Below are 18,509 nucleotides of genomic sequence, written 5' to 3'. Positions count from 1 at the left end.
GACATGGGTTCCCTTAAAGATCCTCTGGACAGGAAGGCAGATACCTTCCTTAAAAATACCTGGGAAATGGCAGCCGGTTCCTTAAGACCAGCAGTAGCATCGACTTGCACGGCCAGGTCCATGATGGTCTGGTTGGACCAGTTAGAGTCACAGTTAAAACAAGGAACATCTAGACAGGCAATCCTTGGGGCCCTACCAATAATCCAGGATGGCGCAGCCTTCCTAGCGGATGCCTCGGCTGATGCAGTCAGAATGGCCGCCAGGGCAGCAGGACTTTCTAATGCGGCTCGGAGAGCCCTGTGGCTGAAGTGCTGGCCAGGAGATATTCAGTCCAGGGCGAAACTCTGTACTATCCCGTGTGAGGGGGAATATTTATTCGGAGCAGTCCTGGACGAATTGCTGGAGAAGGCCGGGGATGATAAAAAGAAATTACCAAATCTTTGGTCCGCATCTTACCGACGTCCGTTTAATAGAAGGAGATTCGGTCAAGGGAGAAGGCGTAACCCTTCACCTAATAGAGACCGTCCCAGATGGGAGGATAGAAGGAGAAGAGGTACGGGCTTCATGTTCAGACGCTCGTCGAGAGAGCGAAAAAGACAGAACCAATGACTAGCAATTCCCGTGGGGGGTAGACTGTCATCCTTCCTCCCAGCATGGCTACAGGTCACCAATAGTGACTTGGTGCGGAATGTGATATTCACCGGACTCAGGTTGGAGTTCACTCAAGTCCCACGGGATACCTTTAAACCAACACCCTTAAGGTCTTCACCCTTCAAGCAAGCGACTTTAGAAGCAGAGGTCTTGATCCTGTGTCTAAAAAACGTTCTGATAGAGGTTCCAGAGTCTGAGAGAGGAAGAGGATTCTACTCTCCCTTATTCCTAATCCAAAAGCCGGATAAAACATTCAGAACGATTATTAATTTACGTTTCCTTAATGAATTTTTTGTTAAACGCACCTTTACAATGGAATCCATTAGTTCTACAATAAAGATGCTGTTTGAAGGTTGTTTTATGGCGGTAGTGGACTTAAAAGACGCATACTATCATGTGCCCATCCACGCAGAATTCCAGCAGTTCCTGAGAGTGGCGGTATCAATAGACGGTATAATCCGTCATTATCAATATAGAGCCCTTCCCTTTGGTCTCTCAGCAGCGCCCCGGGTATTTACAAAAATAGTGGCCAAAGTTATGGCTCATTTACGGGAAGTTGACATCTTAGTTATCCCATACTTGGATGATTTTTTCATTGTGGGAAATTCAGTGGACCATTGTCTATCTCAGATAAAAAAAAGCTAAGTCCAGATTAGAGAACCTCGGATGGATAATAAATTACGAGAAGTCCCGATTTCAGCCCTTAAAGATCCAGAAGTTTCTAGGCTTGCTGTTAAATTCAGAAACCCAGCAGTGTCTGTTACCCATAGATAAATTACAGCAGATACAGCAGCAGGTTCTTCGGGCAATCGATAGACCCTCCATGACCCTCAGGCAGACCATGTCCCTGTTAGGCTCCCTAACCTCATGTATCCCAGCGGTCAAGTGGGCACAATTCCACACTAGGGACCTTCAGAATGACGTCCTGGTTAATAGCAGAACCTTAGAGGGCTTCTTGCAGGGTCAGGTATTGCTAAGCCCCTCAACTATTACATCTCTTAGGTGGTGGCTCGATGTCGGAAATTTAACCTCGGGTGCCCTGGGTGATACAGATAACCCGCGTAATAACCACAGACGCTAGTCCTTGGGGTTGGGGGGCCCATATGGGGGACATAGTGGTACAGGGACAGTGGGACTCCGATGCTGAGATCTCATCTAACCAGAGGGAGCTGCTGGCGATTGAATTGGCCATTAAAAAACTCATTATGTATCTACAGGGCCATCATGTGAGGATACTCTCGGACAACCAGGTAGCGGTAGCCTATGTCAACCACCAAGGTGGAACCCGCTCCAACGCCCTGATGCGGATATCGGAACGTCTCCTTCAGATAGCAGAGAAAAATTTTCTATCTTTAACCGCGCTCCACATCAGCGGAAAAGACAACATGAAGGCAGACTTTCTAAGCCGCAGGGCCCTAAGGCAGGGAGAATGGGCCTTAAACTCAGACATCTACAACCAGATTGTCCGCAAATGGGGTCAACCGGAGGTGGACCTCTTTGCCACCAAGGAAAACAGGAAGGAAAAAACTTTCTGTTCCCTAAATCCCAGGGAAAATCCACTGGCTGTGGACGCCCTCCTAATAAAATGGGACTTCTCCCTGGCTTATGCCTTTCCGCCCTTGAACCTTCTACCTCTGGTAGTGAGGAAGATCAGGGAAGACGGGGCAAGAGTCATATTGATTGCCCCCTTCTGGCCCAGAAGGACCTAGTTTGCATGGTTGAGGACCATGTCAGTAGGCGATCCTTGGGTACTGCCGAACCTTCCAGATCTCCTCTACCAGGGGCCAGTCAACCACCCACAAGTAGCGGGACTCCGTTTGACGGCATGGTGTTTGAGAGGACACTATTGAGGGATAGAGGGTTCTCAAAAAATGTAATCGATACACTCCTAAAAAGTAGGAAACAAACCACCACAGGTATATATGCTAGAACCTGGAGGCGATTCCTGTCCACCTGTGAGTTTAATATCAGGGATGGAATACCCGTAAAACAGATTCTAGATTTCCTCCAGAGGGGTCTCGAGTTGGGCCTTTCCACTAGTACATTGAAAGTACAAGTTTCAGCTTTAGGGGCCCTATTTGCATGCGACATTGCCGGTAACCATTGGGTAGCGAGATTCATTAAGGCAGTTACCAGATCGAGACCCATACTCAAAGATAGGTGTATGCCTTGAGACTTAAATTTAGTCCTGACAGCCATGACAGAGAAACCGTTTGAACCTCTGGATTCGGCTTCACTAAAAATGATATCACTTAAGACAGCCTTTTTGGTAGCAATAACATCTGCACGTAGAATAAGCGACATACAGGCACTTTCCAGATTGCCCCCTTACACAGAATTCTTACAGGATAGAGTAATCCTAAGGCCAGACCCGGCATACCTTCCCAAGGTAGCATCTCAATTTCATAGGACACAAGAGATAGTTCTGCCTTCCTTCCTCCCTAATCCAACCAATCCTAAAGAACAAAAACTTCAGGCTCTAGATGTTAAGAGATGCCTACTTAAATATTTAGCAGCCACAGATCCTTGGAGGAAGGAGAACGCATTATTTTTATCCTTCCAAGGTCCCAGGAAAGGGTATAGAGTGTCAAAGCGCACGTTAGCAAGGTGGATTAGGGAGGCTATCTCTCTTGCCTACACAGCAGATGGCGGTCCGGCTCCACAGAACCTGAGGGCACATTCCACTCGTGCCATGGCATCATCCTGGGCAGAGAGATCGGGAGTATCAATTGACCAGATATGTAAGGCGGCCACCTGATCATCTCCTTCCACCTTTTTTAACCACTATCGGGTAGACATGGGTGCCTCCTCAGATCTCACCTTCGGGCTAAGGGTGCTGCAGGCTGTAGTCCCTCCCTAAATTAGTTTACATCTCTGTAATTCTCTCGTGGTGCTGTCATGGGAGTCCGAATAAAGTATTAAGTTACGTACCGGTAACGGTATTTTTCGGAAGCCCATGACAGCACCCTTAGTTCCCTCCCTTGTTCACATATAGGGGTGCACTCCTTTAGAGGATGGTTTTCGCGAGTTCACCTTATGTGGGAGATGGTTTAAAGAATTGTAAATAGGATAGATAGGTTGTATATATTGTGTATATGCGGTGTACTAACCATGGTAGCCTCTCAAGCTTTGTAATCCAACTGATGCGTGGGAGAGGTGCCGCCCTTTTGTATCTGTAGGTTTCCTGTTCCCGAAGGGCGGATCCCCTCTCTCGTGGTGCTGTCATGGGCTTCCGAAAAATACCGTTACCGGTACGTAACTTAATACTTTCTCTGCCGTATCAGAGGATCATGAATTGTGGCATGTTAAAGGAGCCCAGTGACACTCTTTGGCCCTGGGCCCACGAAAATCTGGAGCCAGCCCTACCCTCCCCCCACACTACTTTAGCCAAATAACCCCCAGTTTTCAATGCCTAACTATTATTATAAAGTAAATTAAGGTTGACAAGCTTAAGTAATAAGAATTGATGTTTTTGGCATTAAAATGGGCACTGTAGGTGTGTTTCCTGTCCTCCACTCACTGAAGACTTTTCTTCCCCATTGACTTGCATTGGGATTCGTGTTTCAGTCGGCCTTCGACTTTTCACGATAATCGGCCGATTGCGTTCGACTCGACTTTTGCGAAAGTTGGGTGGTCCGAACCTGACTCGAAAAAAGGGAAAGTCGCTCATCTCTACTCATACTCACTACATGTATTTCTATGCAGCCGCACGCTCCGGTTCCAGTGCCGGCGGCAGTGCCAGGTTTTCATGCGAGAGACTCACTTGTGAGAGACTTGCATGATTCTGGTGTGAGTTTGAGCCCTAACATGAAGTAAAATATGTCATGAAAAAGCAGTTTCAGAATCAGCGGGATCTGTTAAAGCGTTCCAGAGTTATAACCTCATAAAGGGATAGTGGTCAGAATTGTAAAAATTGGCCTGGTCATTAATCTGCAAATTGGCTCCGTCACTAAGGGGTTAAGGCCGGTTTCACACGTCCTGATATTTCCAGTACCGGAGATGTCAGTGTCACATTCGTGTGCTATCCGTGTGTGATCAGTGTGCTGTACGTATATTGAAACCATTTGTTTCAATGTTAACCCTATGACTTGTAAAAACACACACGGACCCATCAGCATATGGTACGTGTTCACACAGACCCATTGACTTTTATGGGTCCTTGTGATCCGTGCTATCGCATAAAAACGGACATGTCAGCGTATTTTGCACACGGACACAAAGTCCATGAAAACGCGCTGACATGTGCATAGACCCATTCATTTGAATGGGTCTATGTGTGTCCGTGTCTCTGGTACATGAGAAATCTGTCACCAAACGTACTGGACACACTGACATGTGAAACCGTCCAAACACAGAAGTTCCACTACCCGCCATCACTTAATTGAGGGAGTCCAGAACCTTGTGTCCCCCACCACCACCACCGTTGTGCCACCAAACACAACCATAATCTTCGAGGACCTTCCTACTTTTGCCATGCTACTAAGACAAAAAATATTTTTAATATAAAATTATGACAAAAACACAATCAGCCAAACGAATACTGCTCCCCCTCCCCCATACGCGACTCGCGTTGTAAAAATACCCCAAATAAAAGAAAAGAGAGGAAGGGTGGGTGGGAGATTTTGTTTCTTCAGGGATAACCTAAAATATCTGCCTTTCTCCTCATGTACAGCCCCTTATAAACTCCTTAATACTATTAACCCTTCCTATACCTAAACCCCCGCTTTTTTTTTTTACTCCGTTTCTGGCTCAAACCCTGTCATGTCGGCCTCCCTTTATGGCTGGGCCATTACGACCTTACTTGATGTCTATTTTTATATCCATTTAAAACAGACCATCTTTCTATCATGTCCTCCGTATTGCTTCCGTTTTTAGGCCACATTAATTATGTGATCAGTATTTTACCTCAGTATTTGCAATCAAGAACCAGGAGTGGAGCAATTGGAGGAAAAGTATAAGGTTGGAGTCAGACACAATGTATAAAAATACGGATCATATTTTACAGTCTTAATACACAGAAATGTTCCCTGACCAGTGATCCGTATGTCATCCGTTGCAGTGGCGGATTAAGTGGACTATGGGCCGGGGGCTGTTCATAAAACCTGGGCCCCTGTACCCCCCTTCCCACCTGAGCGCTGCGGTCCCCGTGCGGGAATTGACAGCCGTACAGACCGCAGCACTTGGTTTGCTGCGGGTCCATACAGAAAACCCGCCACCATTCCACCACGTGTGGACATGGCCTAAAAAGACGTTGCACATAAGCTGTAGGCCTACGGCCAATACGCACAAAATCACGCTCCATCACCCCATCATTGCCTGCTCCATCACCCCCATCATTGTCTGCTCCATCACCCCATAATTGCCTGCTCCATCACCCCCATCACTGCCTGCTCCATCACCCCCATCATTGTCTGCTCCATCACCCCCATCACTGCCTGCTCCATCACCCCCATCACTGCCTGCTCCATCACCCCATCATTGCCTGCTCCATCACCCCATCACTCCCCTCATTGCCTGCTCCATCACCCCATCACTGCCTGCTCCATCACCCCATCACTCCCATCATTGTCTGCTCCATCACCCCATCATTGCCTGCTCCATCACCCCATCACTCCCATCATTGTCTGCTCCATCACCCCATCATTGCCTGCTCCTCACCCCATCACTCCTCTCATTGCCTGCTCCATCACCACATCACTGCCTTCTAGACCATCACTCCCATCATTGTCTGCTCCATCACCCCCATCATTGCCTGCTCCATCACCCCATCACTCCCATAATTGTCTGCTCCATCACTCCCATAATTGTCTGCTCCATCACTCCCATAATTGTCTGCTCCATCACTCCCATCATTGCCTGCTCCATCACCCCATCACTCCCCTCATTGCCTGCTCCATCACCCCATCACTGCCTGCTCCATCACCCCATCATTGTCTGCTCCTTCACCCCATCACTGCCTTCTAGACAATCACTCCCATCATTGCCTGCTCCGACAGACAGACAGACAGACAGACAGACAAGACACCACCTCTCTCCTCTCACCTGTCCGCAGCATCGCCCGAGCTTCCTCCCTCACACAGCAGCGGCCGCTGAATGATGACGTCATTCAGCGGCGCTCCTCTGTGTGAAACAGGAAGCGCGGCCTCCGGGCAGGAAGCAGGACGGACCCTTGCCGCTCCGCTCCTGCTATTCACTCTTGCAGGCAGCGGAGCTGCCGTGATCGCATCGCTCCCTGCCCGCCGCTGCACTGCAGGGTGGAATTGCTGCTGCCGCGCCGCCCCCACACACATGCCGCCTGGGGCGGACCGCCCCCCCCACCACGCTACGCCAGTGCCCTGGGCCCCCAAAAAACCTTGGGCCCGGGGCGACCGCCCCATCCGCCCCTATTAAGATCCGCCATTGATCCGTTGTCAAGGCGCGGCTTCGTTTTTTGCACATGTAAGCATCCGTATGTAATCCGTATTGCATCCGTATGCCGAGATTTTCTCGCCGGCTTGCAAAATGGACATATAATGGAGCCCTATGGAAAACAGAAACTAAAGAATAGATATAGACACATTGAATGAATTTTATATATTCTCTAATATATAAAGCTCAATGTGTGTGTGTGTGTGTGTGTGTGTGTGTGTGTGTGTGTGTGTGTGTGTATGTATGTATGTATGTCCGGGATAGGCATACGCACCGTCGCAGCTACAGCCACAAAATTTTGCAGTGTCACACGTCTGGACCCCGAGAGCATCATAGGCTATGTTGTGAGGCGAAATTTTAACCCCGCGCGTTCCAATTCACCTAACAATTTGGCCTATTATTCTTATTTCTATGGTGTTATCATCCTTCTGTAAAGCTGGAAATAACACAATTTATTACCATGCCAACACAGACCACCCTCTGACACAGACTGCAGGGGGATTCCAGTATCACACAGTATAGGAATAGATACACAGCTCAGCAGTCAGTATCACACAGGATAGGAATAGATACACAGCTCAGTAGTCAGTATCACACAGGATAGGATTAGATACACAGCTGAGCAGTCAGTAACACACGATAGGATTAGGTACACGGCTGAGATCTCAGTAACACACGATAGGATTAGATACACCGCTCAGCAGAAATTATCACACAGGAGAGGATTAGGTACATAGCTCAGCAGACATTATCACACAGGATAGGGTTAGATACACAGCTCAGAAACAGGATGTGCCAAAGGAGAGGACATTTTCATTCCAAGAATTCCACTCATTCCATCTGATTTGTTTTTTTTACTTTAAACGCTTCCAGTTCTACTGCTATTTGCAATGTCCATTAACAATGCTCAGGGACAGTCCTTGAAAGTAGTAGGGATTGATTTGCAATCTCCATGTTGTTCTCATGGTCAACTTTGCTTGGTCTGTTCGAGTTGGAACTGCCAAAAATCTGTTCATCTTTGCACCGAAAGGAAAAACCAAAAATCTTGAATGAGTTGAAAATAAAATCCTATCAATACTTGGGTAATCGTTTGAGTTAATTTGTGTTGCAAATCTGTAGTGTTGAATATATGATGTGAAATGTTTTTATGTGCAATATAATCATTATAATTTGTTATAACTAACCACAGTTGGTTACTATGCCCAGGCATTGTTTGTTTTTTACATATCCATGGCTTTTTTTTCTGGATTAGCAGTTGAATAAATTTGGTCAAAAACTTGTTTATTTCATTAAAAGAACTTGAATTAATGTTTTTTTTTAATCCTTTACTTTATGTAGAACTCTACGAAAAGAAAAAAAATATAAATATAAATATATATATATATACACACTCACTGGCCACTTTATTAGGTACACCTGTCCAACTGTGTGTTAAGACTTAATTTCTAATCAGCCAATCACATGGCGGCAACTCAGTGCATTTAGGCATGTAGACATGGTCAAGACAATCTCCTGCAGTTCAAACCGAGCATCAGTATGGGGAAGAAAGGTGATTTGAGTGCCTTTGAACGTGGCATGATTGTTGGTGCCAGAAGGGCTGGTCTGAGTATTTCAGAAACTGCTGATCTACTGGGATTTTCACGCACAACCATCTCTAGGGTTTACAGAGAATGGTCCGAAAAAGAAAAAAAATCCAGTGAGCGGCAGTTCTGTGGCCGGAAATGCCTTGTTGATGCCAGAGGTCAGAGGAGAATGGGCATACTGGTTCGAGCTGATAGAAAGGCAACAGTGACTCAAATTGCCACCCGTTACAACCAAGGTAGGCAGAAGAGCATCTCTGAACGCACAGTGCGTCGAACTTTGAGGCAGATGGGCTACAGCAGCAGAAGACCACACTGGGTACCACTCCTCTCAGCTAAGAACAGGCATCTGATGGCTACTTTCAGCAGGATAATGCGCCATGTCATAAAGCTCGAATCATCTCAGATTGGTTTCTTGAACATGACAATGAGTTCACTGTACTCAAATGGCCTCCTCAGTCACCAGATCTCAATCCAATAGAGCATCTTTGGGATGTGGTGGAACGGGAGATTCGCATCAGGGATGTGCAGCCGACAAATCTGCGCCAACTGTGTGATGCCATCATGTCAATATGGTCCAAAATCTCTGAGGAATGCTTCCAGCACCTTGTTGAATCTCTGCCACGAAGAATTGAGGCAGTTCTGAAGGCAAAAGGGGGTCCAACCCGTTACTAGCATGGTGTACCTAATAAAGTGGCCAGTGAGTGTGTGTGTGTGTGTATATATATATATATATATATATATATATATATATATATATATATATATATATATATATATATATATATATATATCTCACACACTTTCTTAAACATGTCAGTGTGATTTTACTGTATCGCAAAATGAATTGCCGGCTTTTGTTAAGGGACACAGATGCGTATTTCTCGCATGTCACATGTCTGGTCCGTGTGTAATCTGTATTTTTTTTTTTTGCCCCACCCCCACTGACTTGCATTGGCGTATTTTTGGAGGAATACGCTAACAATCACAGCATGCTGCGATTTTCTCAGCCCATGAAATACGGCCAAGAAAATGGGTGGAATGGGGGGGGGGGTGACTTGATGATTTTATCCTTTTTTAGGTTTTTTTTTTTTTTTGTTAAAATTCCGTTCTCCCTTCAAGCCCGGGCAGTCTGCGTTTCAAATGAGTTTTGTAATGGGATACACGGAGGTCTCCAGCAGGACCCCTGATGTCATAGCAACCTGCAATAATGTCACAAGCGTGTTGAGGGGCCAATGGAACGACGCACCCCCATGTGTTAAATGCCACTGTCAGCATTGTTACTGGCAGGTCCTGGCTATAACACACCCCATGAACCTTCTCCATACAACCGCTTCTGGCTTGTGCTGTAAATAGTGACTGCAGACTTACTGGTTTTGACTGGACAAGCCCTTTAAGGGTGTGTGGGTCATCCTCACACCCAGGGCAGCCGGGTACCCGGTACCGGGCCGGTGTCAGGGGGGATGTGTCACCGCAGCAGTGACCCGGTCCGTGGCCCTGGGCGCCCAATATCAATGGCGGTGATGTTAATAGTGTTATAGTTTAGTTGTATAGTTTGTGACGCCACCCATGGTGTTTGGCAAGGGAGATGTTAAGCCAACGCTGCATGCAGATCCGCTGGGACTGATGGTGTGTTGCAGCAAAGATGGTGTAGCTCCCCACAGGTGGAGCTGTAGTCCCAGGGCAGTGTAGGTGCAAAGAACGAGGAGAGGCGCAGAATGGTATAGATGCTGTCACCCAGATGTAGCGGTGCTGGAGGTGTTAGCGACGAATGAAGGGAGGGCACCAGGGCTTGTAGTTTCAAAGCTTTACTCACAGTTCTTGGTAACCACTGGTGCCCGCCTCCGTGCCGTGTCCTCCGGGGTAGAGACTCAATCAACCTCACAGGCAAGTCAGGGTTCTCCTCTCCAACACTCCGCCAACATGTGCCTTTCCTGAACGACTCATCTATTGCACCTTTTAGTGTGAAGAACTCCAGTACTGTGGTTCTCTGAAGTTCCTCCTGTCAGATGTTCCTAGAACCTTACTTGTATGACAGACAGCTGTAGCCTGATCAGGGACCTCCTGGATCCTGGCTCTCTATCCGTGTTGCTGTTGTGTCCCAAGTCTTAGATGGGAGTAGTGCATTTACAGCCAACTACTCCACCGGTGTCTACTGCAGAACCATAAGTGTCCATACAACCTCGGGGACCGGGCCCCGGCCTTGCGCTGAGAACCTATAGGCAGGGTTCCTCTTCCAACCCACAACTCCGCTCTGTTCTCCCACTCCTTCGTTCCGCGCTGTTCCTTCTCTCTCTTATGGAAGCTTAGGTTGCAGTTCTACGTCTTTCTCCTTCTCTTCTCTTTCCCCTGCCAGCTTGCTCAGATCACTGAGGCAGCTGCAGCACTCTTTCTAAACTGAACTCAAAACTAATTTCAGAACTGAACTCCTCTCGCCTGACCTCCTGTCAGACTGACCTGCAATTCTAAACCTTCCCACTCTCTTATATGGATCTCTACTCCACCCACCTCCCAGCACATCTTGTGTTACGAAGCAAGGAATCACCAGAGGTGCTCTGCTACCCTCTAAGCATGAGCCGCAATGTGATCAGTGCTGAACTATCCTGTGTGTGGGATGCAGGTGTTGGAGCGTGGAAAGGAGTTCCCAACTTACCTAGTTGGTGGGGCACTACACCTTAGGAGAAGGTGCAGTACCTCTGTGGCGACCAAGCCTCAGGGGCGCCATATGTGCACGCGCTGCGGATTCTGCTGCGGATCTGCAGCGGTTTTGGCCATGCGGATCCGCAGCAGTTTTTGCTGCGGTGTACAGTACCATTTATATTCTATGGAAAACAAAAACCGCAGTGCACACAGTGTGAATTTTTCCACGTGGATTTGCTACGGTGTCAAAACCGCTGCATGTCACTTCTTTGTGCGGATTCTGCAGCTGTTTCACACCTGCTCCATTGTAGAGGTGTCAAACCGCAGGGGAAAACCGCAGACTAATCCGCAGATAAACCGCAGGTCTTTTGACCTGCAGATTTTGCAAAATTTGTGCGGAAAAATCCGCAGCAGAATCCGCAGCGTGTGCACACACCCTAAGTAACAGCCACAGAGTTTATTGACCAGTCATGACCACGAATTGTCACTCTCACATTCTCTTTTGTGGTGCTGAGTTTCTATGTTCTTACTGTTTGCGTGTTATTATTTATTGCGCATGTTATTTATGTATGTTGCTTATATAGCACCATAATACAGAAAATGTCGGGCTTATATACTCGTATTGCCGAACTGAAGAGACCCAGCAATAATAAAAACACAACGTTTATTGAAATGGTTTAAAATTATTTAAAAAAGACAAAATGCTCATCAGGAGGAATTAAACGTCCAAAACGCTAGAAAAATTATCAATATATAGGCAATCCTATACATGATTCCATATATCCTAGGCAAATAAGAATAAATTAGCAGCTGAAGGTACAGACACAATATTAGCTATATACAAATTGCAAGTGAACCTAGACCCTAAATTCCGGTCCCATCAACATAACTAATGTCATCATGGATAACAATCCTAAGTGCAATGAAGAAATATAAAGGGACAATTACCTCTTATAAGCAGGCGCCCCCGGAAGAAGCGATTGCGAAACGCGCGTTGGGGTTGGGGAGGTCACGCCACGCACTGTCACAGACGCCTGCTTATATGAGGTAATTGTCCCTTTATATTTCTTCATTGCACTTAGGATTGTTATCCATGATGATGTTAGTTATGTTGATGGGACTGGAATTTAGGGTCTAGGTTCATACATAATTAGCACTATTACTATTATTGTGTTGGCACAGTTTGTGTACTATAGTATCTAGGTTTACTTGCAATTAGCATATAGCTAATATTGTGTCTGTACCTTCAGCTGCTAATTTATTCTTATTTGCCTAGGATATATGGAATCATGTATAGGATTGCCTATATATTGATTATTTTTCTTGCGTTTTTGGATGTTTAATTCCTCCTGCTGAGTATTTTGTCTTTTTTAAATAATTTTAAACCATTTCAATAAACGTTGTGTTTTTATTGTTGCTGGGTCTCTTCAGTTCGGCAATTTGAGTATATAAGCCTGACATTTTTTGTATTCTTGTGGTTAATGAAGTGCCAGTATACTTGGTATAAGGACTATTTGTTGATTCATTATATAGCACCATGAATTCCACAGCACTTTACATTGGGGCTCACATTCTAGATTCCCTATCAGTGTGTCTTTGGGAGGAAACCCACGCAAACATGGGAGAACATACAAACTCCTTACAGAAGCGGTCCTTGGTGGGATTTGAGCCCAGGACCCCTGTGCAGCAGTGCTAACCACTGAGCCACCCTGCTGTCCTCCAGGCACTCTGGTTTCCTCCCACACGTATTGTAGGTAGAGTTGAGCGACTTTGGTCGGATCGGGTTTCGTGAAACCCGACAAACAAAATTCGTTTCAGATGAGACTGGTCCGACTAGGACGAAAAAAGTCGGAGTTTCATCCGAAACCCAACCCCAATGCAAGTCAATGGGAAATAAAAGTCGACATTGAGCGGATGACATTCATTCACTCAATGCCGACTTTTATTCCCCATTGACTTGCATTGGGGTCGGGTTTCGGATGAAACTCCGACTTTTTTCGCCCTAGTTGGACCAGTCTCATCTGAAACGAATTTTGTTTCATGAAACCCGATCCGACCAAAGTCGCTCAACTCTAGGGTATTTAGATTGTGAGTGATGTACTATATAGCCGTGAGATGCCTGGCAGCCATGTCCACCTACATTAGCCTATGGCCTTTACTCCAGAAACAAAGTTGTGACTTGGGGCCATTGTGTGGAGACAGGGCCACAGGCCCTCCTCACAGACGTCCACTAGACAAGGGTCGCCACAGCCGTGCGTTATCATGTGACGTTTTGAGCCCTCATGCTATGTGTTGTCTGACCCCATCTTCCTGTTTCTGCATAGATGTGACGAGATCTTTATATAGAAAACTGTCACTAACATATTTTTGTCTCCTTTATTTCATGCACCTGTCCTGACCCGACCCCTGCTGCTGCTGCCATCCCTACTGCCGGTGAGTACTGCTGTCATTGCCCATCCCGCCAGTATGCTCCGTGCTAGCGGTCACAGTAATTGTGTAATGGCGCCAACTGCTAGAGAGCGCAGTGCCGGAATCCTCCGCTTGGCGGCAGTAGAGGACAAGGCTCCGTGCTGCCGGCGGGGCGCCGCTGTGTGGTGTGTCAGCGCTGCTGTAGATGAAGGCTGAGTGTGTGCAGCCGACGTCTCCACCGGAGCGTCACTGGCCGTCAGCTTCTAACTACACTGTCACACAAGCGACTAAAACATGGCTGCTGCAGGTAGTCTGGCAGCCCGCTTCACACAATGACTCGCTAGTAACGCCCCTCAGCAATGTGCAGCCCGCCGGCCAATAAGCGGCTACTCCACTGTTTACTGGCCGGGGGCGCGAAGTGCTTGTTGCTTGGCGGTGGAGGTAGAGGTGCGGAGATCACGTGTGCTGCGGGAAGCGCGCCAACCGGGCCAGTGCTGAGCCGTACGTATCCGTGTGTGCAGGAGGTGTGCGGTACCGCTGCCTCATGATGGCTACCTATTGAGAATAGAATGGGAGCCTAGTGCCCGGCGTATGTGACTGTGCTGCTTTCTCATTTTGTAGCTTTTCTGTAAGGTTGTGCTTCAACAAGTAGATAGAAAATGTTTGTTTTTACTTGCTATAATATGTGATACCTTATTAATGGCAGACTAAAGGCGTTAGGGGAAGCGGACCGTGTAGCGGCGTCCGTAGGGGAAGCGGACCGTGTAGCGGCGTCCGTAGGGGAAGCGGACCGTGTAGCGGCGTCCGTAGGGGAAGCGGACCGTGTAGCGGCGTCCGTAGGGGAAGCGGACCGTGTAGCTGCGTCCGTAGGGGAAGCGGACCGTGTAGCGGCGTCCGTAGGGGAAGCGGACCGTGTAGCGGCGTCTGTAGGGGAGCAGTTGCCCACAGCAGCCTGTCAGCCGCACACTTGGAGAATGAAGACAATGTGGTTGCTGCCAGCAGCTGCTTTTTGTGATCATTTCCAGCAGTTGGGGTAAATACAGATATTTTTCTGAGGGTGACCAATGTCCTGAATTGTGGTACTTTATTTATTTCTCTTTTCCATGGCTTGTTATTGTAACATCTCTATAGATACATATGCCGTTCTCTTTTGCTTGTTTCCCATGTCTCTTAGTAAACAGATCCTCAGCATCATGGAGAGAAATAAGCTTTATAACTATTTCTAATATCCTGCTTAGGGTATGTTCACACTTCTCTGACGGCTACAAACATCTGTTATTCTAGCAGGAGACACTTCTGGGCTCGCTTCTCTATACAGTTTTGGAATCCTGAAGAGTATTTTTTTTTTTTTTCTTTTAAATCCATTACACAATAGAGAAAACGGATCCCTCTGTCCCCTTCCATCTGTGCAGCCTTCCCATTGTCTCCTAGTGGATAGTACAGTCATGGCCAAAAGTTTAGAGAATTACACAAATATTAATTTTTACAAAGTCTACTGCTTCATTTTTTTCTAATGGCAATTTGCATATACTCCAGAATGTTATAAAGAGTGATCAGCTTAACAGCAATTACTTGGAAAGTCAATATTTGCCTAGAAAATGAACTTTATCCCCCAAAACACATTTCAAAATCATTGCAGCCCTGCCTTATAAGGACCAGCTAACATCGTTTCAGTGATTGCTCCATTAACACAGGTGTGGGTGTTGATGAGGACAGGGCTGGAGATCAATCTGTCATGATTAAGTAAGAATGACACCACTGGACACTTTAAAAGGAGGCTGGTGCTTGGCATCATTGTTTCTCTTCTGTTAACCATGGTTATCTCTAAAGAAACACGTGCAGTCATCATTGCACTGCACAAAAATGGCCTAACAGGGAAGAGTATCGCAGCTAGAAAGATTGCACCTCAGTCAACAATCTATCGCATCATCAAGAACTTCAAGGATAGAGGTTCCCTTGTTGCCAAAAAGGCTCCAGGGCGCCCAAGAAAGACCAGCAAGCGCCAGGACCGTCTCTTAAAAGTGTTTTCAGCTGCGGGATCAGGCTACCAGCAGTGCAGAGCTTGCTCAGGAATGGCAGCAGGCAGGTGTGAGTGCATCTGCACGCACTGTGAGGCGGAGACTCTTGGAGCAAGGCCTGGTCTCAAGGAGGGCAGCAAAGAAGCCACTTCTCTCCAGGAAAAACATCATGGACAGACTGATATTCTGCAAGAGGTACAGGGAGTGGACTGCTGAGGACTGGGGTAAAGTCATTTTCTCTGATGAATCCCCTTTTCGATTGTTTGGGAGATCTGGCAAACGGCTTATTCGGAGAAGACCAGGTGAGCGCTACCACCAGTCTTGTCTCATGCCAACTGTCAAGCATCCTGAAACCATTGATGTGTGGGGTGGCTTCTCAGTCAAGGGAATGGGCTCTCTGTCTTGCCTAAAAACATAGCCATGAATAAAGAATGGTACCAGAATGTCCTCCAAGAGCAACTTCTCCCAACCGTCCAAGAGCAGATTGGCGATCAACAATGCCTTTTTCAACATGATGGAGCACCTTTCCATATAAAGCAAAGGTGATAAATAAATGGCTCAGGGAACAAAACAGAGATTTTGGGACCATGGCCTGGAAACTCCCCAGATCTCAATCCCATTGAGAACTTGTGGTCAATCATCAAGAGACGGGTGGACAAACAAAAACCTTCAAATTCAGACAAAATAAAAGCATTGATTTTGCAAGAATGGACTGCTATCAGTCAGGATTTGATCCAGAAGTTGATTGAGAGCATGCCAGGGAGAATTGCTGAGGTCCTGAAGAAGGGTCAACACTGCAAATATTGACTTGCTGCATTAACTCATTCTAAATGTCAATATAAATAACCTTTTGCTACTCATAATATAATTGCAATTATATTTCTGTATGTGATAAAAACATCTCACAAACACACACAAAAACCAAAGGCCAGCAGATCATGTGAAAATATAATATTTGTGTCATTCTCTAAACTTTTGGCCATGACTGTACATGGAAAACTTCTGAAGAATGGACGTTTCTTCTGAACGCTTGGTGTTTTTGAGAGGCGGAACATATTAACAGCTAATCATTTCCCTATACAAATTAATGGGATTTTTTTTTTAATTATTTTGTTAGCTCTTTTTATCTAATTTTTTTCTATAAGGCTTGCTTAAAAAAAAACAAATAACCAAAAACGTTCCCTAAGGCTATGTTTACACGTTATGTCTTATTCTGCAGTCAAAACCCCCTCTCTTGTCAGTAAGAAGCTTGTCTAAAAATAGCAGGTTTTGCTTAGTTTTTTTGCTGTGTTTTTTCAGGGTGCATTTGCCTTTTGTGCATGCGGATACTGCTTGACACATAAAAAAAAAATTCTGATTCTACTTCATTAGGTTTTGGAACAAAAACGCAGCAAATGCTGATACCTGCATTTTTTGTTTGCACCATCTATTTTGAACGCGGAAAAGAAGTGACCTGCTCCATTCTGCAAAACAAAAGGTTTTGCACAAAATGCTGAGGGGGAAAAAAAAAACCATAAGCGTATGCATGAGATTTCTGAAGCCTCATAGATTGTGCTGCTCTTTTAAACGCAGCTGAATATTTGCGTTTAACGCTGAAAAAATGCAACGTGTGAACATGGCCTTAGGCTGTGTTCACATGTTGCGTTTTTTGATGTTTTTTTAATGCAAATTTTAAGCTCCGTTTTACAGAGCTGCACAATCTGAGGTTTCAGAAATCTCATGCACGCAGCACGTCTCCGCAAGATAAATAAACATGCTGCAGTCTAGAAAGACGTGCCGCATTTGCTTATATGCAGGGATGCCACCTGCGCCTTTGTACGCATAGTGGATATGGAATTTCATAAAATCTTATAAAACACTATGCTGTAACATCTGGACGCTGCAGCTGTAAGCAGCTCCAATCCACAACAAATAAGCCACATGGAAACATACCCTAACAACGATCGTTTCCTCAAGTGTGTCATTCCTGGGGTTATCATGAGGACAGCTGAAATGCTTTACTGTACCCCCAAGCTCTTGGATTAAGGTGGCTTTAACCCCCTGTTGGCATCTAAGCATTATATTGATAAACCAAAGTCTTTTTACAGTGCCACTTTAAGGCTACTTTCACACATCAGTTTTTTGCCGTCAGGCAGGATCCGGCTATTTTTAGAAAAACCGGATCTGGCATAAATTTTGGAGAACTGTAGAAACGGATCCATTTTTCTGCCAGATCCGTCTAGCAGGTTATATCTGTTTCCTGGGGGCTGGCCAATTGGATCTGAGCATGCGCAGACTGAAAAAAACGGATCCGGTGGCTGGATCTGTCTTTTTCTGGATCCGGCGCCCATAGACTTTCATTGTGGCAAAAAGCCGGAAGCGTCGGATCCGGCGATTCCGGCTTTTTCGCCGGAGACAAAAAAAACGTTACAGTAGCCGTATTTTCCAGACGCCGGAATGAGACAAGTAGCCGGATCCGGCAAAAAACGGATGAAACGCAATGCCATCCGGCGCTAATGCAAGTCAATGGGGAAAAACTGGATCCGGCATTGCATTTTGCCGGATCCGGTTTTACAAAAAAAAGCCGGATCGCGCCTGACGGCGAAAAACTGATGTGTGAAAGAGGCCTAACTGTCACAAAAAATCTCTTGTCCTGTATGAGTAGATGTCACAAGGTTGTATGACACACATTGTGCAAACTTCTTTCCTATTGTAATGGTGATGTGTACAGAGAAACGGGTACTGTACTTGAAAATATTGAAGCAAAAAATGATACTTGTGGGGGTATGTTCACACAGTATTTTTGGTGCATTTTTTGGGGTTG

The 18,509-nt window shown here is 46.1% G+C and overlaps 1 protein-coding gene across 9 annotated transcripts in view; it reads left to right on the top strand.

Annotated features, from left to right (window-relative positions):
* Window positions 1–18,509, top strand: part of LOC141076171 (protein 4.1-like) — a 382,293-nt gene that overhangs the window by 76,057 nt on the left and 287,727 nt on the right. The window contains exon 1 of one of the 9 annotated variants that reach the window (XM_073563559.1): window positions 14,039–14,189. The exons of the other annotated variants lie outside the window; for them this stretch is intronic. The gene's annotated coding sequence lies outside the window, so the exon portion shown is untranslated. Of the gene's footprint in view, window positions 1–14,038; window positions 14,190–18,509 lie in introns of those variants that run through there. 9 annotated transcript variants of the gene reach the window in all.

This window comes from Dendrobates tinctorius, unplaced genomic scaffold (genome assembly GCF_039654945.1).
Source record: "Dendrobates tinctorius isolate UK_male_01 unplaced genomic scaffold, ASM3965494v1 ptg000015l, whole genome shotgun sequence".
Classification (NCBI taxonomy): Eukaryota; Metazoa; Chordata; class Amphibia; order Anura; family Dendrobatidae; genus Dendrobates; species Dendrobates tinctorius.
The sequence above is the reverse complement of the archived record's forward strand: the minus strand, read 5'-3'. Positions and strand labels throughout refer to the sequence as shown.